This window comes from Microtus pennsylvanicus, chromosome 2, assembly GCF_037038515.1.
Source record: "Microtus pennsylvanicus isolate mMicPen1 chromosome 2, mMicPen1.hap1, whole genome shotgun sequence".
Lineage (NCBI taxonomy): Eukaryota > Metazoa > Chordata > Mammalia > Rodentia > Cricetidae > Microtus > Microtus pennsylvanicus.
The window spans coordinates 58,818,049-58,828,007 of NC_134580.1; the positions used below are offsets into that span (position 1 = coordinate 58,818,049).

General features: G+C 40.3%; 1 long non-coding RNA gene across 1 annotated transcript in view; it reads right to left on the reverse strand.

The window, feature by feature from the left end:
* LOC142843557 (uncharacterized) overlaps positions 1–9,379 on the reverse strand; it is a 106,714-nt gene extending 97,335 nt beyond the window's left edge. Inside the window, exon 1 of the long non-coding RNA XR_012909655.1 lies at positions 9,138–9,379. This is a non-coding gene — a long non-coding RNA (uncharacterized LOC142843557). The remainder of the gene's footprint in view (positions 1–9,137) is intronic.
* Between the last annotated feature and the right edge of the window lie 580 nt (positions 9,380–9,959).

The following is a 9,959-nucleotide window of genomic DNA, read 5'->3' on the forward strand; positions in this document are numbered from 1 at the left end:
GGAGTCCATATCTTGTGCTACAAACCTAGCCAATTATTCCTGGCTGTTGAAACCATGTAACCTAGAGGAGAAACTCCCACTGCCAATTTCCTAAATCAATATAATTTCTAACTGCACTTTAAATACATCTACACAGAGTAAGCGTGGCTACCACTTTTCATCAAAGGAGCTTCTTTTTTTGGTAGGCAGATACCACCACAGACCCACAAATGATAAAAAGGCAGGGAACAGCTGACCTTGGTGACCCAGCCCCATGCACATACATCTACATCAAAAACCCTACACCTAAGACTTAGGGAATATCTCAGAAGAATGTATAGATTGACAGAACCAACAGACCAGGATATCAGCTGTGAGATAGAGACCTCTATATATGACAAGGAAGTCACACTCAAAAATATATCAACAATATGGCTGTCTAAGCAAGACCTGGCATGCCAGTATGGTTTGAAGAAGTATTATAGGACCCTAGTCATAGATGAAGACCTCCATGAAATGAATGACTGCTGGAAAGGGGAGAATCAGTGTGCCCCAGGGATAAGCCTCCCATTTGGGTATCCAACACCAAGTCCTACAGACACATACATATAAGTGACACTGCATGGACTCTGCAAGCTGTGTGTGTGTGTGTGTTTGCACGCGTGTGTGCATGCACGTGTGGGTGTGTTTATGTAACAAGAGTAACGAAAGAAAAAGAGGACGTAAATTTGAGATAAAGTAGGAGGTGTAGTAGATGAGCTGTGGAGTAAGAGAGGAAAATAGAAGGGATATAAATAAAGTATGAAATTTTTAAAAACAAACAAAAAAACACCCAGCTCACTCTTACTCCATGAGAATTGTCATCAATTGGCAATAGCTTCTCCGCTAGTTAGGAGCTCTGTAAGCTCTTCTCCATTCATTGCTGGGAATCAGACTATTTCGTAAGTACTGCCTGGCAGCAGATGTCTTATATTTCTGACTCTTAAGATCCTCCCTCCTCCTCTTCTACAATGATAACTGAGTCTTGCAAGGAGGGTGTTGAGATAGATGTCCCAATTAGAACTGAGCACATTACAATCTTTTTTTGTTCACTGGCCATTTTTTACTCTGTCATTATCATCATCTCTGATTAGGGTTTAAATACGCCTTCATCTATAGGTATAAGGGTAAGAACTGAAGAGGAAGCTGATTTCGATGGTCCCTTAAGAGAATAATAGAGTTAAGTTCTCTCCCATAACCCTGCCAGACAAGGGATTTTGGGTCATTTAACTGTGCCAGGCATAAATTCTGTTTTATGTAGTGAACTGCAAATTCAAACAACTGATTTCGACAATATTCATTCAACTATTGTACCAATGGGCACCATATCTGGACAGGCTAATCATGAGTGTAGTTCATACCTGGGTAATATTGTTGATTACTTTTTAAACCCATGGAAGCTACATGAAACCATCCAGCACTATAAAAGCTTTACTGGAGAAAAGATGCTTCCAGGTTGGTATATGAATAATTTCTCAATGTCCTACAGTTAAAGTATGCATTGCCTTCAGCAGTAGGGCCTTACTACTACATTCTGGAGAACACTATAATGTCTCATAATCTATAGGACTCCATTGACGAACAACTCAAAAAGAGGTACCCCATAACAGTTATTGGGTTTTATATTTGATGTTAACTGAGAGAAATAATGTCTTTGGGCCTGGAGCTTATTGCTTCAGCTAACGGCCAGCAAGTTCACAGATTTTGCCTGTCTCCACCTTATCCCTAGTGTTGGGATTGCAGATTCATACCACACTACCCTGCTTTTTGGGGTGCTAGGAATTAGGTCCTTTTTGTTGACTCACAAGCACTTTGCCCACTGAGTAAACCTTGGAGCATAGCTTTGTTCTGGTTAGAATTCTTTCTTTGATCTGGTTGAGTAAGACCGTATTTATTCAACTTGACTAAATGAATGGCAACTAATCTGAGAAGTTCCTTTTAGTACGAGAGAGCAAGCCTATGTCCTCTAAAATACACACAGCATCATCAGTTCAAGATTTGAATTCATGTCTATCTTAGACAGCACTTCTCAGCCCCTCCCCTATATGTTTCCATCTTTTTCCCTTCAAAAGAACAGATATGTTTATTCAGCTAAATTGATTATGGTTTCTATTCTCTGGACTACAAGTATTTTCAGGTGGCATAAATTTACAGGTAAGTAAAAAAAAAATCTATCAAGTCCAACTTCAAGTTGGATGAGCGTTGACACCATGCTGTATCATCTTTAATGGTGTGGTTAGCAGCAACAGAGAAGTGTGCAGTCATCAGAACACGAAACCAGTGATAAAGACACATGAGTCCTGATAACTACCTTTCCACATCATCCTCCCCCCCCCACACACACACCAGGAAAATCAGGAATGTAGATTGCAAGTTAACAAATTCGCATGCTTTTGATGGGACTCATGAGGAAAACGGTTTTGTTTCTTCCTTGAAATATCTGGCTGGTAATGGTTTTAACAGAAATTGTTTATCAGTTTGAGTGCTCATTTGAGTGAGAAATCAAGTATAAGATAATAATTTTATCTCTTTTCTATAAAATGACATATAATAATATTAAATCCAGAAATAAGATGAAATTATGTGTTATTCCTCATTCCCATTAAACACACATCACAGACTATAATAATGTACAGCATTTTTACTGTCCTAAAGGATAAACCTTCTAACTGAAAACTCTGGTTCACATAACCTGTATTTTATTGAGGGAGCCAAGGGAGGTGTCTTAAAAGTGGAAATTCTAAGCTGGCAATTTCTTCAGACTGCAGAGTAGGCTCTCTCTTCAGATGAAATAATTTTCTGAACTTTTCTGGACTTTCTGAAAAAGTATACAAAACTGTATATAATTTTGTGGTACTATCCATTCACATGAATTACAAATAAGTATATACTACAATATAATAGTCACAATAGATCACACTGCAATATGTTATAATATACATATTTTATTATAGTATACATAATATATAAAATACTCGTGTACTTCTAATTAATGCCTAGTACATACACATACACACTATCTAGAATAATACTCCATAGTTTGAGAAACTTTTAAAAGAAGACAGGATTAAAATGCTGCTATTGACTGAAAATATTCCACTTGCTACTACTAATTCCTGCACACAGCTCTTTCCATTATAACTAGAGCTTAATTCTCTATTGTATATTATTATCCCATATTCACTTTGGGAATGGAGAAGAAAATCAATTGTTAATTATTATGGTCACAGTATCCAATGGATATGGCCCTCTTTACAAGCAAAACAGTAATATAAAGTGTTATTTTCTTTCAATGAATTCTACACAATGGATCCTTGATGAGGGTCCCACCTCTAAGGACCCCAACATGCCAGACTACACCATCTAATTATCAGAGTGTATTTCCAATGGCTCAGAGAAAACAAAACAAACCCAGAAATTCCTATGAGCAAGAATATGAACCCAAAGGTCCTAAGTTATCAGAGAAGATTATTTAATAAGTTTTAAATGGTTTGATGGTTTTATTAAAGGGATTTTTTTTGTGAACTTTAATATTCACTCACACATTTGGCAGTGATATATTTAAGGAAATACCTACAGATTTCATTTACAAACCAGCCATTGACAAGCCTGAAGAAAAGTAATAAAGGCCTTCAAGGGATGGGGGAACTGTCCATCTTTTGTTATGAATATTATATGCCTGAGAGCATTTTATATGAGACACTACCGAGCAAGCTCACTTGGCCCACACATCTGTGTTCTATTGTGTTTTCCTGGATGAATCAAGGCATTCAGGGCCTATAAAAGAAGAATTCATATAAAAATGTTTGTAAGGAAGACACATTACTCTTTTTATAAGCTCATTCATTCATGATGAAGCTATTAAAAGTAGGTTCAAGTTAACAATGAAAAACAAGGCATAAATGCGTAAATATATGTGGTGGGCAGACCCAAATAGACAGGGAGGGGCTAAAGGAATGGAGACCCAGAGACTAGACAGACCATGACGATGTCCCAAAGAGGACATTCGTGTAGAAATAAAGAGATGAATATCGACACAGATGTGTCTAGGACACATGGTAAACAGCTGGCAGGCGTTCTAGTGAGGAAAGCACTGAGGGTGTCCCAGGAACTGGCTAAAAGGAACATACAGTAAGCAACATGGAAGTTAGATCAGATTCCAAGAACTGAAATGTTAGCCTGGACCAGGGGAACTATTCACCATGGGCCAGATTCTGAAGAAATGGTGGTGATGCAATGATCCAAGCACAAAGGGCCCTCCTTCTGCAAAGGTCCCAAAAAGGGCTCTCAACGTTGGGGTGATGCCAGCTTTTCCTTAGGAATGCAAGCTGAAGGGGTCATGGTATTTTCAAACCCCAGGGCTTCTCTTTTCACATGCAGTTGGCACTCTCAGCTCAACAACCCACTGGTCCTGGAAGAAGAGGGAGATTTGGTTGCACAGGTGTGCCTAAGTGAAAAAGGTAGGGTACTGAAAATCAGGAACCATAGACGTGTTTCTGAAGGGCCCTAGGTAAAGAACCCAGAATGTTCAGCCTGTGAGCTCAGTGTCTGAAATTAATGGCACTACATTTAGGTAGCCCAGATTCTAAGCTGCAAACACCAGACCCATGGGTTAGGAAATCACAGTCCTGAAATTAGAGCACCCAGAGTTCAAGCTCATATACCGGACACCTTGAGCATGTTTAAGTTGGCCGGCCCTCAGTATCATCCTAGTATTTTAGTTGTTTGAGGCAGGAGTTGAAAAGAAGGACCCAGTACATTTTCTGTCCGCAGTGGAGGAGGAAGCAAAGAAATAGAAAGTCATCACAATGGTTTCATGGCTATAAGTTTGTATTGGGTAAGCCTGACCACTGAGTTCATCCCCAGATTCCGAAGTCAAAGTTGTGAATGTGCTATTGACAGTTGATCTCAGAGACCTCCATATATCCACTGGGGCCCACACACATCCACACAAACAGCTTGTAGTAGTTTGAATAAGAATGGCCCTGGCCTTCATATATTTGAATGCTTAGTCACCAGGGAGTGGCCCTGCTTGAGAAGGATTTCGGTGTCTCATTCTCTTTCTGCTGCATGTAGGTAATGATGCAGAACTCTCAACTGCATCTCTAGCATGACAGCTGCCTGCATGCTGTCCTGTGCCCTACCACGATGATAATGGACTAAACCTGTAAAACTGTAAGCAAGCTTTAATGAAAGGCTTTCCTTCATAAAAGTTGCCTTGGTCACAGTGTCTCTTTACAGCAATAGAACACCGACTAAGACACACTTCCATACACATTCTCTCTAATACATACAGCATATATGAATGCACAATTACAGAAGGAAGGAGAAAAGAGAAAGGAAGGGAAGGAAAAAGGTAGGGGTGAGTAAAGGAAAGAATAAGGGGAAAAAGAAGGATCCTCTGTGTATCTTGATGCTTGCAAACTGAAAATAAAACAAAACAAAAAACCCTGAATCAGTTAAGCCATCAAATTTCTTAAGCAATGAAATTGACAAGAAATACAACATGAGAAAATAAGAGAAACAGTGAGCACATGGATCTTTTCCTTTATATGCTCACCTAATAGAGTTTCATCCGAGGGGACGGGGAAATAAAAGATTACAGATCTCAGCAATGTTCCGCTCTGCCTTCTGTTCTGCAAACTGTCACTACTGTTAGGTAGCCAGAACTTCCCTCCTTATTCTGAGAGCAAGGAGGAAACCCCTGAAGCTTGCCCCATGCATGCTGCTTCCATTTTCTACTCTTAGCCTTTCTTGTTTTCTCTGCTTCATCAATCCCCTCACAAAAGAACCTAAGGCAGGTACCCTCCTGTGTACAAAGAGTCACTCTTGTGAGAGGGATGGTGATCTGGGGGAGGGGTTGCCTCCTGCATTCTCAGCCTTCAGGGGTTCCCTTCTTAGACTGAAGACTCTTCTGTAAGGAAAAGCAGCTTCTACCAGGGAAGTATCTTGGGCTGCTTATTGTGACTGCAAGAAGTGGTTGATGGTTTCTGGTCTCACTAGATCACAGAGGTGACACCCAAAGTATGTCTGATGTTGTTCACTTACTTGGGCAAGAGTTTTTAGTCTCTGGATGAAAGGCAAGTGGAAATGACAGACATTTTTTCAAAAAATAGTTTATTAATTTGTATTGTATTGCATTTTATGTACCTTAGTGTTTGGCCTGCATGTATGTCTGTATAGGGGTGTCTGGTCCCTTGGAAGAGGAATTACAGACAATTATAAGCTGCCATGTGGATGCTAGGAATTCAAACCTGGGTCCTCTGAAAGAGCAGTCAGTTCTCTTAACAGTTGAGCCATCTCTCCAACCACCATGACATGCATCTTAATGTAAACAAGATGATGCCTTCAACATTAGTCAAGTGCTCCTTTCTGCCTTCTTAAATATGAAGTTACACTAGGTTTCCCTGGAGAATTCATTAGCTTGGCTGGGGAGCATAGACATCAGAAAGAGAAGAACATGGCAGTTTGGTCCCTGAGAGAAAAGCAGACCATGTTCGTGATATCAGAACACACCGATTCTGCAGAGATTTCTTTCCTCTTTTAGGTAATGAAAGTAAACTCAGTGGTTGGTCGTGGTGTGCAGCGCAGCTGAGTGCAAAGAAGGGGATATGATCTGGGGGAAATATAACAACCCTCAAAACTGGCCATGCTAGGAAACTTGTGGGAAGGATACAAATTGAAGTCTGAGGGAAATGGGTATCTTCTGATGTCTTTTCTGAGTGAAGAGGTGAGAACGTTCCAGTAAGGTAGAGAAGAGCTATATCTACTTCACATTAAGGCTTCCTGAAAGAGACCATTTCTGGCACATCCCCAAGTCATCAGCTGGTATAGATGAACATAGTGACTACCGTCATCTAGAGGATAGGCAGAGTGGTCTCCAAACTTAACCTTTGAGAAGACCCGGGGTTCTTTCAAAGAAACTGTGAATTAAGCTGAGCTTTTCTTATTAGTTTGACAAGATTGTTTTACACCAAAGTTATAAAACAGACTGACTTTGCTGGACCAAGATGAATGTAGGGTCTCTACATGGCAGAAGCCAGTGCTAAACCAGAGGTAACTCCGATTCACCCACTGAGAAAAACTTAAAATCTTGTCAGCCGTAGACCAGCTGTGAATCAAGATGACCAAGAAGAATTAGCTGCAGGAGGTAGACTGCCCTAGAGTCTAGTCATAACAGACAACATTGTGCTTGGGGATGCTGCCCCTTGCTTGTTGTGTTTGGGGACCTTGACAGTTGCCATTAGTATAGCTGTGTGTGCCCTACTCCAGTAACCAAGTACTCCCAGGTTAATGTGGGTCACTAACTTAAGACACAAACCTAAGGAAAGGAAAGAATGGCAAGAAAAGCTATAAGAATGACTAAGTGTAAAGGAAGATGGAAACTTTAAATTGTACATTTGAGTTAGATATATACAACAAAGGTTTACTCTATGATTTGATAATGATGAATTTTACAAACCCCTTATATTAAATGCTTGTATTTCTTTTCATTTTGCACTTTTCTGTACCAAAAGTACTCTGTTTGATGAGTAAACAAATATTACTACTTTAAATTTCAGTGGTTCCCAAAACCTTAAAGAACACAATATAGTATCTTAAAAGTTTTTCTGAATTACTCACCTCCCTTGCTCCTTGCTCTGGAAATAGAAATTATCTTAAGCAAGAAAAAACAAGTCCATATGGTTGAATTTCAAAACACAAAGATTTATTTTCTTCTGTTTTTCTGTAGTGTGTGTGTGTGTGTGTGTGTGTGTGTGTGTGTGTGTGTGTGTGTGTTAAGTGGAAGCAATCACATCTCAGTTGCAAAATTGTAGCCATAAGACATTTTTAGGTCACCACACAAAGGTTCACAGAGCATGTGCCTTCCAAGAATAATCTCCCAGGGCCCCATTCTACAATAAATATTTCCCAACTTCCCTGTGCAGAAGTCACAGCTAGGCTGCACACTTGAAGGGAATTGCCTCTGCATCCCGCCAGTTTGGCAGGCTGAGAACCCTTACACAAAGAAGGTCTTTCTCTGTTTGTTTTCCTCCTTTCTGAGCAATAAGCCATAGAAAGCTCCAGAAAGGCCTGGGAAAAATATGTCAGAGACTCACTGCTCCTGTAGACGCACTAATTAACAAAACACAAAGATGTGCTTCTGTGTCTTGGACCGTCTTGAGTCTGACCACTGGACCTACTGAAAACATGGACGGCTGTAACCTTACTCTAAGGAGTTGGAAGAAAAGGCCCAGAGCCTGCGCTGCAATTCCAGCTTTATCCCACAGTGAAGTTCACACACAGGCAATCAAGATTTACAGCTAATGGTCCCATTACCCAGTAGAATCTCAAGGGCTCTTACAGTTCTGGTGTCACAGAGCAAGCACCAAAAAGCAAGTCATTGGTGTCTTTAAAATAGACATAAGATCAAAAGAGGAAACTGGATTCAATGCATTTGTGACTACAGTGTGAGAAGCCACTCACTTTTTGAATGACATTAAATATGCCCTTTCACCTCTCTTATTTGAATTTTATACATAACTAAGACCTAGGAAAATGTTTGAAATGGTACTCTGCCTGATTCTCTGCATACTGTTCAATGGAAGGGCCCCTTGGACACCTTGGCATGAGTGCTGCTGGTCTTTGCTCTGCAGGAGCAAGTTAAAAAGTTGTCAGCAATAAGGACTCTGGTAAGAGATCCCAAGTGAAGTTCAGGAGATGATGAGAAGGTAAAACTGAATATTAAATCAACCAACAAGTGATGGCCTAGGACAAAAATAAAAACAATATAACCCACATACAGAATGATAGGTCATTTAACCAACAGAGATACAGTTTGCCAGGTTTCTTATACCACACGAACTACCAGAATACACTCTCAAATTCAGCCTGAGAGATACTGCTGCAGCATCTGGTCTGATACTGGTTTGCTGCTGGGCAGAGTTTGAATGCAGGTATTACCCAAACCACAACTGGTAATAAAGGTTTGGGGCCTGGAAGGAATCTGTGAATGGAGCCTCATCTATCCCTCACAGGACCAAATGGTTCCCTGGTCACAATTCTGACACAAGGACCTCAGTGCAGAAGACCATCAGAAGCACAGCGTGGGTCAGAACGTTGCAAACCATATGTCCTACCTTACAGACGATGACGGAGATGACTGTAAGAAGCAGGTCTCTCAGTGCATAATGAACAAGAGAACTTGGGGAATGGAAAAGACGTATAAGAAGACTGTGTTGCTATCCTTGGGAATCCAGTTCATGAGAAGCTCAAGACGGAAGTTAATATGAAGAGGTGGAGCAGTACCAAATGTTACGTGCTAAGAAGAGAAGTCGGGTCACTCATTTCAAAAGGAGACAGCCTTCCTCAGAACCCAGGAGCAACCTGCTAAGAGGAAAAGGAATTTTTATGAAGATTTTCTTTCATAAAGATAATAAACTTATTGACAAAACAGCAAAATGAATATTTTTATATTATTTTCAAAACCCATTTATTGAATGTATTAGATTGAGTTATCAACAAAGAAAGACATGCTATTTGGATATTTTAAGATCAAATTCATATGGGAAATAGAGGGTAAATACTTATTTTTTGCTAATAATTCAGATTTTATTATCAACCTTGAGGGAGCTGGGCTGAAGAGATTGCTCGGTGGTTAAGAACACCGGCGGCTCTTCCGGAGGATGCGGGTTCTGTTTTCAGCACCACAGTGGGGCTCACACCCCCTGTGACTTCAGTCCCAGGGCATCTGACTGTTTCTTCTGGCCTCTGTAGGCATCAGGCCTGCAGTTGGTACACAAGCATATATGCCGGGAAAGCTCCTATATATATAATAATAAAACTAAATAGAATGAAAAATACCCAGAGCTGTGACTGTTAGTACAGTTCTTAACCCGCGGCCTCCTGTGCCAAGCACTGTGTACCTGTCGCTTCAAGAGAGCTTTGGTTTTAATGCCAAA